General features: G+C 34.1%; 1 protein-coding gene and 1 long non-coding RNA gene across 3 annotated transcripts in view; one reads left to right on the top strand and one right to left on the bottom strand.

Annotated features, from left to right (window-relative positions):
* Positions 1–18,740, bottom strand: part of LOC100645613 (probable serine/threonine-protein kinase DDB_G0282963) — a 50,110-nt gene that overhangs the window by 15,449 nt on the left and 15,921 nt on the right. The gene's annotated exons all lie outside the window — the stretch shown is intronic.
* On the top strand, positions 1,055–5,022 carry LOC110120161. Its single transcript, XR_002308789.2, has 3 exons — positions 1,055–1,260; positions 1,582–2,999; positions 3,340–5,022. It is a non-coding gene; the product is annotated as an uncharacterized LOC110120161 (long non-coding RNA).

Below are 18,740 nucleotides of genomic sequence, written 5' to 3' on the forward strand. Positions count from 1 at the left end.
TAGATACTATATAATTGTTCAAATATTTTACTATATTGATGTTCCATTACGCAAGCAGTTTCTTAAATTATTTATTTACCGAACAATTTATTTTATTCGATACACGTATTAGTATAAAATTGAAATAACGGTATTAAAGCGATATTAATCAAATTTGTAAGAAGACATGTTAATTTAATATAGAAATTATAGTGTGCATACAAAGTAATAGATATAATAGCAATAATATATATTAATGCATAAATTAACGAAAGATTGAGAGTATAACATTTATATTTCAAGAATTTTCATGCCATTTATTAATTTTTAGACTATTCTCATTCACAATTTAGTCTACATTTCAATTTTCCAAATTTGAAATGAAAATAGAATTTTACAAATTTTATTACATTTCGAATAATCATCATTCTATAATAACGTTCTATTATATAGTATATAATATATATAACTACTATATAACTTACTATACCGTAACTACTCAGACATTTAATTTCGGAAATTCAAGATCCAGAACAACGATAAACCTGACAAACATGTTACTCATCATTCCAATAGAATATCATTTAGTGTTCATAACCTGTGTAAACCAACTAATCGTTCAGTTTCCGGTTTTAGGGGAAAGCCGCTACTTATTGCTACACGTTACGTCACCACGCGTCGAATCACGGTGTTACGTAGATTAATTGTTATCACTTAACGTTCTTATCACGATGATATACGTGTCTGACTTTTTCCGAAATGTTACCCGTTTGAATAAGATGCGAATGAATATTGCACGTGTTTAAAAAAAATCCGGGTATATATGATAGCTGCATTATGAACGTATAAATACGTTATAATAAAAACGTATAAAAACCAGAAACTTTTTACGTTTAGAAACGAGAAATGTATTATATTCTGTCTTCGCGCAACAAAATCTTATCTTATTTACTGGTTTAGATTTAACTCACAAAATAATAATCTCCGATTATAATCGCTATTGTTATTAAAGTCTTACGTATCCACGTGAAAATGCTTCACGAGTATGACGTTACGCGCAAACACTCGAGCGTGGCCGTGCCATGCGGGCACGTATGCTCGTGTTACATTTGCATACGCGAACACAACCGAGCAAAGACAGGTGTACAACAAAGGGATACCTTTTGTGCGGGCCTTTCCGTACGTCCACGACCTTTTAAGCGATACGCCTTGTCAAGCTGGCTGCGTCAACTTTTCGCAATCGGACACGACGATATAGTTCGTGACGCTGGCAACTATTTGGTACCCAGTTTTACTCTTTTCTACATTCTTTTTCTTTTCCAGCCATTTTTAAGCTAATCATGATTTTCTATCGTAAACGGATTTCTTTAGTTTGAAGAAAACGCGAAGAAATTGATATAATTAAGTATTTTTTAAATTATTAATTTGTCATTAATTTATTTTTACTTCGGTAAAATTCACGTATATACTGTTACTGTAAATCAGCCAAATGTCCTAATATTTCTGAGTGACAGTGTATGAGACTATATTTATAGTTACTTACATTTATAAGATCTTTTTTTACTATTTTTATTCATAAAATATATTGTCACTATTTGACAGGAAAAATCTGGGACATTCTGTATATGTAGCGTGAACGAGCCAAATGACACACCCTGTATAACACGTCCATTTCTCAAGTAACAGGAATCTTGTTCGGTTATTTCAAAGAGAGTGCGTAATTACCCTCGGTTCTTCATTTCAACTCGTCGAGTAAGAGCTACCGGCCTGTAGCTTCCGAACCCTTTGTCGCTACTCGAAACAATACCATGCAACGCGTCGTGCGACATATGGCTAACAACGGGAAAGGAATAAAGTGGAGAATCGATACCTTGGAGAGATAACAATTTGCGTCAGAGTCAGACGTCACATTGTTCGATCGTTTTACACGATATTTGAAATTTACGGTGCTGCATTCGTGCGACGACTTATGCTGTGTCATGGAGCTCGAGGTCTGCTCTTATCCAACTGCGGTTACAATGGAATAAACATATCTTTAACAAACCAGAGAACAGTTGAAAAATTTCTGCAATACTTGCAAAGGCAAATACTCCTTCTAAATGTAAGATTTTTAATTCGAACTCCAATTAATTGTAAGAAATAATCTGTAATCCGATAAACCAGTAATCACCCAAAAATCAGAATTATTGTATTCCTATATTATCATAAATTCAAACTCCGCTCTACAACATTGATCCTTTTATAAAGCATTTAATTAATTGGATTCTTTAGACACGAATGCATAGCAGCCAAAAAGAGAAAATACTTTAAATCGAACAAATCAAAATTTTCTTTACAAATGTTGACTTTCAATGAAGAAAGTCGATTTCAAATCCATAAACATCGGCAATGAATAAAATATGAGATTAAAAAATAACAATTTGTTTCTGTTATAGCAGTCTAGTATAGCCGTCTTATTGCACTTTTTTCCAACAACTTTCGATCAATTAAGTATTTTACATTTTACTTGGCTTGCTAGAATTTGTCTTAGGAATTATCCGCGCAAAGCTAATACATTGGAAATCTGGATAATCTATACGAAATGTTTCTCTTTCATTCAATATAGCGTACGAATTTTTTCCTCCCAACTAATTATCGTACGAATTGTTTAGAAAATATGATAAATTGAAATTATTCTATTTGAAGTGATTGTATATTTAATTTAGTTTTAGAACATTGGTACAGTAAACATTTGTATAGTAAACATTCGGATAATGGAGGTTCTACTGGAAAATGGAATATATATTTTTGTGGATAAGGATCGACTATGCGGAGAATATTATCGTGCTTTCTCGTTAACTTTAAGGGTGCCGATCTCGTGTTCGATATTTAAGAAACGGGTTTCGTTACAGCGTAGACACGGCTACCTGCAACATTTTCTATATTCTTCTACTTTCATTCGTTCGATACAATATGGAGCTCAAGCCTTAATAAATGAATTTAATCGACCGGAATTCACTTAATTGGATGCTGGATACACGGTAAGTTCACAGTAAGTAAAAGGAATCATTTGTTACAACACGCGTGGTCAGCTTGTTTTATTCTCACTCTCTCGTTTAACCAGCGTAGGCTCAAAAATTCTCGGATAATTTATCACGTAAAATCGTAATACACGAGCGTGTTGTACGTGAAACGGGCACGCGTCTCTTGAACTAAATACTTGTCAATTTCTTTTTTTCTCCAGTCGATTTTTGTGACGTTATTAAAGTCGATAACTTTTCCTGGTTATATTCTGTCCACACGATTAATAATTATCTCGTTTTGTTACGCTTTCTCGGGCTCGGTTTCCTCGTTGGCAAAATCGTCGCCGCGTGCCAACAGTTTCGCTCGATACTCCCAAAGAGGAGACGTAGGATATAAACGAGGACGAGCGAGGTTTCACATCCTTGTACGAACCAAATGGCTGATTACTTTTAAAAAGGAGCAGTCATTCGGCAGCATGCCAGCATCTACCATTACCGATGCTCGTGATTTTATCGAGAACGTCTAGCACAATGTTGTACCGTGAACGATCTGGGTTAAACATACATTCCATACGTACCGCTACTTGACACTGTACTTTTCGTCAGGAAACAAGGGGAACAGGGGAGCAGTTGCCTAATAGGTATGTATGGTTCTGGCCAACCTAAATTGTATCTCACAAGTTTCTTATTATAGAATACAAACGATAGATAATGATAGAAACGTATGAAATACCTATTCTTAAGTCCAATCATATAGTAATGAACGAAAGTATTGGCACAGCCAACTTCCTTTCTAAAATCCTGTACAAATTTGTAAAAAATGTGATATTTTATTTAATTCTCTAGAAATAAAACAGCATCTTAATTACAAATTCGAAAATAATACACATGTATAGACCGAATATTTCATAAGCGCAACGAATGGAATCATTATTTTGTATAAGTAATATTTCTCAACTTTGTCAGGTGAAACTTAGGTATTCTAATTAACTTGAAATCATAAATACGTGTTGAACTTGGACCCGTTAATGGAAACCATGCAAATAACGATTTCTAAATTTCAGTTCCCTTAATTATCTCTTATAATTCTTAAATAAGCAAGTAAAAGTGAAATTTAATGACAAAAATAATAATATATGTATCTGTGATGTACATCATACGACACGTATCGTTCAAAGCTGACGTCTTAATATGCAACGACAATTATCCACTTCAGAGCGAATTTCTATTGAAAAAGCAACAACTAGAAAGAACGTCTATAATTCTTACTAATATTTCAACGTAATCAACGGAATGCGAATGAAAATTGGAGCGGAACGATCGTTAAAAGAATATTAATTTAATATCGACCTAAATTTCACACCAGCTTCGTTTCTGCAGCTGATTTGTTTATTGTTTAACTTGTCTATCCCATTCTTTGTCCTTAAGGCCAGTATCACTGAGAAAAAATTTAGAAAATCAGTGATTGATTGAAAAATGATTAGTAGCACTTTCATTAACAAAGTTGTTTATGATAGTGTTATAATTAAATTATAAACATAATGAAATCGTTAAATTTAGGTGAAAAAAGAACCGACAAAAAATGTTAAATAAACCTTTGAAATTCCCTTTCATACCCACGGTATTAGAAAATAAAATTCAGCAATGTAAATTGTCTTGAAAAATGCAAATGTAAAAAGTTATATCATGATAAATTAAAGTTAGATCAATTTCGTTGAATGCGCATGGAAGTAAAGAGGAGAATAAGTGACAACCAGAGCGGAATGTACGTAATGGAGCATACGATGCGCTACAAAAATGTAGGAGGGGCTTGGTTTTCGTAACAGAACGAATATGGAGCGAAAGTCAGTTTGGATCTGTGCTCTAGCCTCGAACATGTTCAACGTGAACGTGAACGTGAACTCTTTTAAGTCAGTGACACTGTAAGACAACGTTCTGAATAAATACTAATAAATTATGTACAAATTTAGTATATATACATAGGAATAAATATATGTATTTTGCTGTAACGTAAGAATAAGTATGTAATTTCATCAGATAAACATTACGTTACTTTAATAAAATTATATTTACGTATGTAACTTTATGATGTGAAACAACTTTTAAATTTTAAAATGTTAAAAAATAAAAAAATATATTGTATTCGTTAATCTTTTTCTTGACATGTTTAAATTACTTCTCTATAAAAATAAAAAAATGTGAGTTACTATGTTTTTCTTCTATGGAATGGAATCCTATTTCAATAATCTCTATTATATTAGATTTTCCTCATTTTCTTCTTCGATAAAAATTGACATAACATTTCACTTTGTTTGTTCCTGTTCGCGTATTTAGAACACTTTTCAAACAATTCGCTTAATCCTATCGTAAGTTTTAACAAATTTCCTGCATTTATCGTACTTTGTAAGATGCGATAGTAGTAATCGGAATGCGCTACTTGCAAAGCACAAATATTGTTACTTTGATAAAGAAGTTATTTTCCTTGGTACGTTTCAATGTGTGAAACAGAATCTTTTAATTTATCATCGCGAAAATCTCATGTTGCCTTTAATCGCTGGTTGAACGATCCACGTAGATATACAACAGAATATTTGATAAATGAAAAGTACAATCCCGATGTTTCATGTTATGCTAAACTTTCACGAGTCAAGGAACATGATCTGCGAAATCAATTATACTTAGACCAGCTTTGAAACATCCACTCATCGCATTATTTATAAGAATTGACTAGAATAGAAATTTATTTCAAAATAATGCATTTTGCCAAATTGTTATTTTTTATTTTTATTTGAAATACAATTTTTTTAAGCGTAAGATCACCATCTTCTGTTGTTCGCTCGTATAATCCTTTATTGGCTTATATAATGCTGTATATTGACGCATTCCTTTTGTTCAGTAGAATCAATTTAGTAAAAAAAAGGAAAGATTGTTAGGATTTTACAATTAAGGTCACTTTCTATTCACTGAATTGTATTCGTCATATAAAGCAAAAGACACGTGAGTTGAAAAATTTAATTTGTCAGAATTTGAAACGATGGTTCTAAATATAAAAGCAATTTTCTTACTCCTATTCATCGGAAGTACAAAAGTGTCTACACAAAAAATTCTCTTCACATATCCTTCCTTGCATCTCTATAAAAGTTATCTTAACTTGCTGTTTCGTTATCGCACACATTTCAAGTTTTTGGGTAATAGAATTGAGTATCGCGTAAAAATTCCTAAAAGAATTTATTAAACTCTTCTGCTGTCTTCGTAAAAAGAATATACATTTGCTATTTGTGTATTTGAAATTAAAATTAAAATGCTAAAATTTTGTGATATTTCGTGCTTTTCGATCCAATTTTCCATACGATTCTGCTATTTATTACGTGTTAACTCTTTCATCTGTTATAAGAAGTACATGTTCAAAAAAATTATATACGCAAAAATTAGCCAGATCTTCCGCCCCTGTAAGATATTTATACCTTTATCTTGCTATTATAAAGCATTATTATACCACGGAAATCGTAAAATTTCTATCAACATATATCCTATATATCCAGCAGATGGTATGCGCATGGTTGCTCAGAAATAGCACGGTATATCATATACATTATCGGCCATAAATTTCAGATCATCTCCTACATTTCGTTATATTTTGTTGCGCAGCGAACAAACAGCTGTAATTGTCAAATAACTGTATTTATTCTGTCCATAATCAATTACCACTTGTCTACACAGCGTATCTAATTTTAATGGGTATCTTGCTTCGATATTCAGGTAACTTGACTAATCTAAAGGGAGCTGCACTCTCTTTGTCAACAGCAGTGGCTTGATCGAACATTGAAAATATCAGCAAGAAAATCGTTGGCTGTTTTATCGGATTATACTGTGCGTATTTCATTAAATAACAGAATGGAAAATTCATAGAATAATACTGTAAAATCCTAATAATGTTTTACTGAGAAAAATTTATATATGCCGTATTACGCGAATACTATAAGAAGCGCGAAAACACACCGCATAGGTACTGGGGAAACACATAAAAAGGTGTTCAGCCAGCCCTATGGCCGCTTCGCCGACTCTATTACAGATTCGACGCGTATGTTTACGTCCAACCTCGGCGCGAGCGAGAGATTCCATTATTTCTTATCGGCCTTCCTGACGCTCTATTTTGCAAATCCTTAAACACAGTTTGCCACTTTTAATCGACCATAAACGTTAAACCTATATTGTATAACCTGTACTACTATTCTGCGTTTAGTCCTGTTGCTCTTTTCATTTATTCTTCGCATTCATATCCCTTCGGTTCTTAGTGACTCGATAAGCAAAAGTACAAAACCAAAATTAAATAGCCAGCTTATGTTGTGTTTCTTTAATAAATCTTATTTTTTAAATTAATAAAAACTAACACACATCCATAGAAGATCTCACGTCTTCAAAGCTTTAAACATTTCATATTTTCTCTCCATAGCGATTTATCATTTTTATAGAAGGTTGATAGGGCGCGACAATCGTAGCTAGGCTATCGTGCACGTTCGATCTAATGGACAGCCGCGGGCCATCGCGGTGAGATGCCGAGGAACTCGAGTTCTCTAGTTCCCTCCTCTTTTTCTTCCGCCACTTCTGTGCTTCCCGCTTGTGCTTCGTAATATCTGCCCATTGTCTTGTTTGTTCGTAACAATGGAGATAGGTTGCGCAGCTAGGCGTGGAAAAAGTTCATGTGTTATCGTAACTCTAGAATTTAATGGCTCCGACTTTGATTTATACGTGACCCCGTGGGTTTCTGTGACCAACTCTTAACAGAAATTTGTGTCCGTTTCGCGATACTTCTTACCGTCCCGTTTGTTTTACATTCGTGACAACCTTTTATGGCACGCTGCTACTGTTTCACCCTTTACATATTTCGTTTTATTTGTGCTATCGTCTCGTACATGTAGACTGCATGGTATATTTATTGCGAAGGCATGGTTTTATACGGAGTAGTTTGGAATATCCTTTACGGAAATTTACGGAATAAAATTCTATAAGAACTTAGAAGCATGCAATAGTCCATTTTCCTCCAATGTAATGTTCTTGCCGCTTTATGTCATTTAAAAATTTTTTGGATAAAGGTACTGAGAAAAGTTGTTTCTTGCATACATAGATACAGTGTTACCTTGAATATGGTTCTCCAATTTATACGCTCCAATCTCGTTTTAGCAAATAGAAAGATCTTCAATGTTTCAAGAAAAACTTTAACATAGGGTCGAAATGATAAATCATGTATATTATGTAGGTATATATAATAACGATACTTCAATATCTTCTTCAAATTTAAGAAATTTTTTAACGGTAGAAGCTTTTTAAAAGTCTTGCGACTTTTACAAAACATAACTTCGTAATTGGTACGGAGCATAGCAGCTTCTTGATTTAAGCTACATAGATAAACCAGCTGGAGGCAAATAAAAGAAAATGACCGTCTATTTGGACCACAGAGGGGAACATTTCTATCGTATATTTACCTGGCCGCAGTCCAGTCAACTGATAATTGCTGTATGTCATTGAACGATATATGTAATATGTTTGTTATTTGATGAGAAGTAAAAATGCACGCTGCAAGAATAATCATAAGTAATTTTATATAATGCATTTATGCGAGGCGAGCACAAATACTTACGAAGGTATTAACATTATACTCACATCTTTTTTCTGATAATTAAATAACATTATTTTAATCCAATACAACGTTAAAGAAATTCAACGCTTTTATTCATCTCATCATTATTCCATTTAATGCTACGCTCTAATCGGCTGTTAGGCTAGGTTAATGTCTAACAGTAAATCTAATTTTCCACGACTTCTTCCATAGTACAATACAGTATATAGTTATATGTAGTATGCCTGTGCACTGTGAACTGACCTCGAACACAGACGATAGAGCTCAACTGCAATTCCTTCTTTTTTTTTTTTTTTTTGGATATTTTGGCCTTTTTACTGATTGAAATGCTTTACCTCTTATGTTAAGGCTCATTATCAGGGTTTTTCCTGTTCGAAAGACGGTGAGTTCGACGCAGCGGAATTTATTACGGCGCCATATAGTGATACAAAATAAGTATACATGTTATATATACATAGTTGAAGAGTGGAAAAGCGCAAAGTAGATAATATAGACTATAGAGAGTAGTAACTCTCCATTATTGATATGTATTTCTTGCACACCATTTTGCTTTCAAATGTCGGCTATGGGAGATATTAAATAATTTGTTCGATACGCGTTGCTGTTTCAACAAATTTTATCGTTCTTCGCACGAAGAAAGACAAATTTTTAAGGTTGTGCGTTGGTTTTAAGTTTTGCTATTGGCTGTTACGAGGGTTATCTGGTATTTGATAAAAAAAATGCTGTTATACGAATGGATGTTTTCTATAAGTGGAACTAGAGTTGAATTATGGAACGAAGGTAAAATATCGTACACGATTCTAAAAAAATTCATTGTCATTGAATATACGGATTCTTCAAGATGGTTTCCAGGGTAATTCAATATGATCTAAGGTCATTTTCAGAGTAATTCAATATTTAGTTTTGTATATTTTGATTCGACAGAAGATTTATTGCTTTATGAGTAGATGTTTTACTTTCTTTAATATGTACAATTACTGTGCATATTTTTTCAAAAATATCATGTTTTCATTTTCACAAAAAGTGTTTGAAATTTTTAAATTTTGGTAAAATTTCCGTTTTAGAAAAGTATTACTTTTTGTAAGGATGTCGATATATTTAATGCATTGATATGAATCAACTCATAAACTCTGGCTATTTGCTAAAAATAAAGCAACATTGAATTTCACATGGTTATTATAACGATGCCGGTAGTAAAAATGTCGATTAATTGTATTTTATTTTTGTATCGCGTTTAATTGGTCGTTCGAAGAAACGTTGAAAGTTCCGGTCACTTCCGTCTATCGACCGTTCTTCCTTCCAACGTCGTCGTAAAAACAGGATAATTATACTATACCGGCAATTATTAATAAATATCGGCACGTGAAGGGAAGAAGGTAGCAAAAGAGAAACAATATTACTACCAGGCAGGCTCACTTTTATAAAGAATTTAAAATTACTTCGCTTTACAGCTTGACTTTTTAATATAATTAACTTTCGATCGAACCCCATCCCATTATATTATCATTTGACCAAACGTAGATCGAACATTTCTTCCTTTTTATTAGATAAGTTTGTAAAGAAGCGTTCGCGTTTCAAATTATAGAAAAGAGATTATAGGAAGAAACCGATAACATTCGTAACAGTGTAATCTTTCCTGAAATATAGCGTTTATTATATTATGAATAATTTAAATTTGTAATATTTATAGTATAGTTATATTGTACACGTATATTATGTACAAATTGCTTTTAGAAATTGATTTTGTAGAAGATGTACATTTGCACATGTACTCTTGCGGAGCATAAATTTGTGTAGCAACCTAATACATATAATGATATAATAATACAACATTATAGGTATAGTATACGTATCATTCGCTGTTCTACCATTCCATTGCCACATTCCACTCACGATGCGTAACAAACGATAAGCGTTTCCCGCGGTTTTCAACAGGTCACCGCGGTTTGCGCTTCGTGTTCAAGCAGTGAACAAATCTACACACGTAGAGAAGGAGAGAGGGAAAGGCTTATGTATGTATTTCTTTTGCTCGTGGCATATAGCGCATGTCGCGAAAATCGTGGTACTTTGCGCACATGCCACGTGCATTCTGTTCTCCGGATACACGCGTGGCATTACGTCTGCGCCAGACGTCGACGTGCAGTTGACGTTCTTTCGATGTACCCTTCCTGCTCTCTTTGAGTTGACCAGCACGTCGCTCGCGCGCGCACCATGCGCCGCAGATATACCAATGCCAGTCACATCAAATTAATGGCGGGCATAGTGGTTTGTCACCCCGAGTGCCGCTTCTGTATACTCTGGGAACATGGACTGGATGATGTGAAATTGCGAAAATTTCTATGCGATTATGCTATTATTACCGTCATACGAAGACGTAGAATAAAAGAAAGTCGTGACCGCAAAGATGTTTTGAAATTAACCTCCTTTGCAGTATCATTTTCGTTTCTTTGAGCACATTTGCGTTAATTTTTAACCCTTTGCTCTCGAGGGCTTTTTCGGTTGGGCGTAGCAGCTACTCCGGATGATCTAGCGTATACGTGACGCGTGTCTTACAGCTAGCGTAAACTGATTTTATATACAGATTAACTTACAAAAACATTATATTCTAATAATTTATCTATATTTACATCTTTGAAAATATGATTTCGTAATATTAATTTCTGTATTTTTTTGTGTGCTAATTTATAAAGCATTCACCAAGATGCATTCTTGAATATAATTGACCTCGTTTTTCAACAGTTCAAAATCAAGTTCATCTTCATTTGAGCTAATTTCACTTCCAAAAATCACTTTTTAGGGTTTCTAAACTATAATATATTTTTGCCATGATCGTCGAATGCCAACTAACGTTGGAGATATTGTCAGAACCATAGTTTCGGAGGGATATGAGATTAAATATTTTATTTTCATTTTAAAGTCTAATCTACAAACCAATATTGCACTCTCATCAATTGGAGATGTCGAAATTTAGCATGAACAGAGATTGTCGCCTCTCGGCCGCCACTGAGTTGCAGCACGGAACACCGTGGTGACTGAGGTCGCCTCTCGAGTGTAGAGGGTTAATACATGAAGAAAGAGAGAATAACGAAAAGTCAGGATTGTGTATAGTTCGTATCGTTCTACAGCATCTCGAAACAAGATAAAAAGGCCGATTACCTGCGCACCTTTTGAGCTCGTTAATTTAGCAAGCTAAGAAGATGTGTAGGTGCCGTTTAAATGGTAATTGTAATTACGTGCACGAATTAGCAGGACGAGCGAACGTACTCGCGTGCTGACGAAAAGAAAAGTAAAACCCGCGTCCATATTAGAAAGCGAGGGCATTCTCCATATATGCCACCCACTGTTAGCGATGCAATTATGTCAAGAATATATTCGTAAAGATCATCCGTCGACAAAGCAACCCACCAAACTCACGGTGGCAGAAAAATTATTCAAATTGTATAATTGTTGGATGGCCGATGACGTATGGATCGAGGCTGGTGACTTTGGAAAAACATATGTGCCAACCACCACTGTGTCAGTAAGCGGTTAATCACGAGGAATAATATTCGCGCGTGGTTTTAATCGGACATTAATTTTTAATGGAACCTACGACTTGTATAAATAATTTTATACAACGTTGACATATTTCTTCTTCTATATTTAAATTTTTGCGCGTAAATTTATGAATGTATATTGTGTCAAAGATACTTACGTACATGTATATATATAAAGATTCTATTACCAAAACATAAAGTCTTATTTCAAAGTTGGTAAGCAAAACTATCGATTATCTTTTATTTTTTATTCGTGTAGGCTTGTTCGTTTAATGTTTATATTTAAATCTTCGCTATCGATCATTATTAATTTTCCATCGACAGTAACGTCATACATGGCGTTTATTATAATATATGTATCAATAATCTTTGTTTTCGTTGCTTCATTCTCGGTAGTTGAAACATTTTCTTTCGAAATAATTATACACACTATCTGAATCTTGTTCTTTACTTTAAACGTAATAGCACAACAAACTTCGATATATGTAACTAGTAATCGAAGATACGTAATAATTATCGTAATATACAGATAATATGGAAAGAAGCTGATTCAGTAGCTCATAGCTGCGGTATCGTGGAATGTGAGCATGTCTTCTTTCGTCAAAAATAAAAAATCAATATCGATATCAAAAAGGTATGTACCTATTATAAATAAACTAAAAATATATAAAACACTGTCGAATAACAGTCCAGATTTTCCCACATAAAATTTCGAAATTTTATCATTTCAGAACCATTATTTTCATCGGTCGTAAATTGCATGTTACAGTTGTTTCCTATTTCGAACGAAATCAGAATTTCATAGATGTAATAATAAATTAATGGAACGTGGGTCTCGACTTCGATAACGCGGCATATTTTCTTTTATTCGTCATCTACGTTCTTCGTTTATAAAATTTTTACCGTGTCGAGAACTTCAGGTATACAAGAATTCAAACGTAACGGATTGCGCGGTCCATTGAGCTCGTATAACTTATACCGAATGTTTAAAATCGGGGACGGAATAATAAATTTTCAAGCACTGAATATACCAGCGAAGAAGCTTCCGCTGGCAAATGACCATCGCTTTCTGTAATAAAAGATTGCACGATCTCGCAAATTTCAACGAATCTCGTTTTCCATAGAGTTATTTATCGATTCGTCCTACAACTCTTTCTAAAGAAAATATTCGTTTCATGTTTCAAATAAAATAAAAGATGGTAACTGATCGTGAAATTCCTTCATAAAAAGAAGCTTAAATACAGAAAATTGAAAATGATGAACTTTCATTTTTAATTTTTGAGTCGTTCAACCGGTTAATCACGGAATGTTTCTCGTTTCACCGGAAATTTAAGGTGCAGCTACCAGCAGGTCATCGAAATCGCTAGTCATCCAGAAACTTTAAGCTTCGATGAACTTAGATAAATATCCCTTTACAGTTCTTTGCGTCATCTTCGACGAGTCAATGATTTCTGATTTTTATGCACCGAGGTACATTTTACGATATCAGGCTTTCCTGCATGCTGGTTGTGGGCCTTAGTGGAAAAATGGTACAAGTGCATTTTCTTTTTTTTACAAAACGGAACGAAAAGAAACGATATATAAGATCCATATTTATCTAAAGAATTTTATAAACTCTAAGCTTACTATGAATACATATATTTGTTAGGTTTACTACCTATTATGAATTAACACACAAAATAGAACCATCGATTTGGTTATATTACAGAATAAATAAAGAATGTTACGTATTGATGCCTATTGGAATTGGACAATCTTTTAAATTATTCTCCCATTAGTATTAAACTATTTAGCGAAATTAATGTCGACACAAGAGGTTAAAATACGGATGATACGGCGTATTCCTTTCATCGGCCGGTAATTACGTTTTGTTGCATAAATCCATCCCATTCGAAAGATATCGTTCAACGACACATCCATCGAAATTCGTTTCGCAAGCAGCTAGATTCAGCGTAACCTCAATGGCGCGTCACGGCATGTATACGGTATAGGTCGTCAATGACGATCGTAGAAGACAGGTGGCGACGGAGGAACACGAGCGCTCCTAGCACGTAAGTACTTACGTACGCGTAACAAGCATCGCGTCGCATCGCGGCACGCGATTTGCGCAAACGTCTTGATCGCTTGTGCACCAGGAGAACATCAACTCGAGAAGTACGCGGACCGCGTGTGTCTAGTCACGAGTCGCTTTGCGTCGTTTCGCGGTCCACGTGACCCCGCGGCGACACACGTGTAGGTACACGGGGCGGTGGCGCACGTGCAACGGTGCGTCCTACGTGTAGGCGCCGCGAGTTACGCGTCGTTCCACACGGAGGACCGCCACGTGTGCGGGAGCTGGTCATTGATTCGGGGAACCGAGTCATTCAGTTCAATGCGAGTTGAATGAATTCATTACTTATTCATTGTTATCATATAATATTTTTCTTATTTTAAGGTATTACTTGTTATTTATGTATATCTGGAGATAGAAAATGCAAAGATTTTCTATTTCTACGTTTGCTTCGCAACTTGAGTTTTATTCTTGAAGTTTCACTCAATTTGAAAGCACACGCAATAAAAAATCCAAGAAACTGTAGTAGCTTATATGATGAAACAAGGTGAACTTAGTATATTACGTGATATGCATTCTGTTGATTAAAAAGAACTCTGTTGATTTTGAAAGATTAAAGATTGATAGTTACTTCCATATATATATATATATATAATACAAAAGAAAAAAGAATAGTATGAAAATTCCAAAATAAATTTCAAGAAAGAGTATTCAAGTAAAAAGTTCATTTTTTGAATGTAAGATAAGAATGCAAAATAGTGAAATTAAAGAACTTAGGAGGGAAAATATTACTTGCTTGTTTAAGCTATGATTTTCAACACAATTAAATAAGCAAAGAAAGAAAAACGCAAAAGGATCTATTTTGTCGAATAAAACACAGGAAAAGAAAGGTTAAGAAAAAATTAAATGTTTAAATCCAGAAAAAAGGATCGTGCTTCGGATCGTAATGCATTTTGCAATCGTTTGTTTATATTCATTAGCTTTCAATCCGCGGTCCGGAATGTAAAGCCTTTCAAGAAGCATAACGATCTTCAAGGTAAAAAAGAAAAGAGGGAGAGGAGAACACCGGTGACGTGTCCCTGAACTCGATACTTTCGCCGCCATTGTGTACTCATTGCAAAAAGATTTTTGCATCGTTGTAAGTTGCGAGGGCGCACGCTATGCTTTAAAAGCGAGCCAATAAATTAATGTTACCAGGCGACTAGGAAGCGAGGAGCGTTCACTCTTTACACTTTTGCAAAAAACCTATTGTTAACATGCTACCCTGTTAAGTATACAATAACGACTCAACAATTTCGTCTGTTGTTTAACAATGATTTTTACAACGGTTATCAATGCAAAACCCGTTGCAGATATTATTTGGCCACTACGGTGTGTTAGTAAATACAACTTTAGGTTAATTTGCGGGCTTGTAAGGAGAAAACGGAGCAGACTTCAACGTCGCAAATTATTCCTCTTTAACAAAGATGCTTATTCTTCTCTTTCTTTCTTTATCTTCTTCTTTTTATTTTATTTTATTTTAATTTATTTTTTATTACTTTATTTTATTTTATTTCCAAACGAGCCAAGAAAGTTCCTTTCGCTTCATGGTACCTTGGTCTCGAATCATGCAATGTTGTAACATTGTTCTTGTTCTTGCACATAATTTATTGTTGTAATTTCCTGTTACAGCTGTAATTTGGAAACTTTCGTTGCGGAAGGATATTCATGATAGTACGTATAAATGATTGTCCTTAGATTTTTAATATTTATACTTACAAGTAGATAAACTGGAAATGAAACAACAAAAGTTGTTACTTTAAAATTTTGTTTTACATTAAGGCTTTTTTAAAGAGAAGGAATAGTCAATATTGCAATCTTCAGGGAGAGCAGGTATTACATTGTAATATCTTGATATGATTATTAATATAATATTATTAAATATATACATATTACTATTTCCAAATCTTGTACTATCGCATATACCAATAAGAAGAAATCTTCTTCAAAGAAATTTTACAGTTCCTAGTAGAGTAGATGTAGTTAATACATAGTATTCTTTAGATGCATTTTTAATATTTCAGGATGTTTCAAAGTACAAAGTTTGATACTAATTTGTATATAATTTAATTGATGAACTCTTCGTTATAACGTATTTTCTTTATCAAAATATTAACACGTTTCGATTCAACGTTTTGCTTAATAAGAAAAGGTTGTAATAAGAGCTTCGACTATAAACACTTTGTTATGAAATTATAGGCATATGTTGTATTACGAAAACACTTGCAGTTGTACAATTCCTCGATAGCGACGCGTGTCCGCCACGAAAGGCGATTGGAATTCCACTTTCCACGTGAGGCATATTTCTTGCCTTTGTCTGCACTCGGAAGCGGACAGAGGCATCGGTGCGCTCATAAATAAGGCATAACCGTGAACGTAGGCGAGTTGGCCTTGCTCGTGTGTGTCTGCCAACGGGACGTGGCCTCCACTTCTTATGCCCACCATAAGAGGGTGAAGGAGCGCGGGGCTAACTTGGGAGTAGGGAAAAAACTACCACGAGCTAAATAAGTAGTCACTTAGAGGATGCTTTTAGCTCGATAACTAGGCTACCTCCCTTATGTTTATAGGCATCATGCTTAAGTGGACTCTGGTGGACAGTAAACTCCCTCGATGATGCTTCCTCAATGATTGAATTAAGAAACTCTTTGGTCTTTTAAAGCTTTGCGTGACACTATACACATTGACGCACGACCATGGATGGTATGGTTCATTCATGTAACATTCACAATCCAAAAAGATAGGGATGATAAAATAGTCGGAAAAAGTATATGATGATAGTATGAAGATCTTTACATTGAATTGTGTATTTCTTGTTTAAAATTCCAATTAAAGATCGTTCTATAGGTTTCTTTATGAATCGAAATGATTGATATTCCAGTCGTTATAGAAGCGTATCCTTTTAAGAACTAAACATTGGCAAAGAAAAGTAATTATTTTGCAATAAAAGTTAGGAAGAGTTTAAAAGCATTATTATTTGAATCGAATCTTATTAACGATGGCGATGGTAACGTAATCGATAATTTCCTCATTCTCTGGTATATGTGTATATTAAATGTAATAAGATCGAAACATTAAAAAATAACGTAAGATAGGAAGAGAAGTTAGCCTGTTTTTAAACATTATTAAAAATATCTCGCAAATTAATAGCCTCACTTTTTAGCAAAATCTTCAAAGACTAAAATTTAGACCATAGTAAACTTATCGTTAATCCCCTTGTCTCTTACTACGTATTACTTTTTTAATCCCTAATACCTAATAATAATATACGGCAATAATATAGATTATAATCATAATCTCCAATAATCCGAAATTAGAAATACCATTTTAAGCGACTACTTGATTATTATTCGCTAAATATAAACTATTCTTTTTGTTTAATCATTTACTTCTTAAGTGTAGTCGAAGATAATCGACTATAATCGAGTGTCGAGTATAATCCTATAATTAATTATCACGATACATCGAAATCCGCATACTTGTACAAATATTAACTCCAATGGATCATAAATCAACTTCTTTAAGGCTATTCAATTTGGATTAACAACATTCAACGTATCGTTGCGATTTTATGGCAATTACTAATCCAACTAATCCTTTCTTAAGGGAATTTTAAATATTTATCGCATAGTTGTAGTTTATATTTTGTTCTATTCTCCTTCTTAAAAAAAAAGAAAGAAAAGAAGAGAGAATATTCATATACCATGAAAAAACTCCAAAGATCTAACAGACTTTTATTGTTACAATCCTTTCCAACTCGCTCGTCGTTCCCTTAAATAACTTTGCGTTACTTTGCCGCATACGCAGCACGAGCAAACAATGTTACGAGTAAACTTCACCTTTTTGTTGCTTCGCCATGCGATTGCCCGTCGAACGCGTAATCGAGGCTTGCAAACTTCTTTGCACGAGTGTTTCCCTCCCCGAGGACGTGTACATGCATTATAGCAGCTTATGTAGTAGCTAAAGAAGTTAACGCGGCTAAAAGATTAAGAATCGTGACCGGTTAATCGCGAGTCACGATTCTCAAGAATTTTCGATATTGGGTATCCGGGTTACGATGTATTTAAAACCACACTGTTATGTAAAACGTGCGGAAAATTATTTATTAAACGATAAAAGGCAGTCATCCGAAGAACGTGGGTAGAAAAAGAAAAATGTTGAATTTCCTATACGTGCATTCCTGTTGGTAAGTATTAGGACATTTAGAGAAAACCAAGTTAGAACCTGATAAACCTTAGAGGGTAAAGAACTCATAAAATTTTTGAACAGTAGTACGTATGTAAATACATACATGTTTAAAACGATACGATGTACATACTTCAGAACGCAACTATCCACAGACCAATCGCGATCTCGATAATATCGTAATACGGGTGGAAACGCTTTGCCTTAGAAACGTGACTCTGTTCGCCCATCTAATCATAATTTCACGATGAATTTCTTTCTTCGATGTTTCTTTTTCTTTTCGATCGTTTTTGATTCTATCGAAAATATTGACT

Source organism: Bombus terrestris, chromosome 3, assembly GCF_910591885.1.
Source record: "Bombus terrestris chromosome 3, iyBomTerr1.2, whole genome shotgun sequence".
NCBI classification, from domain to species: Eukaryota; Metazoa; Arthropoda; class Insecta; order Hymenoptera; family Apidae; genus Bombus; species Bombus terrestris.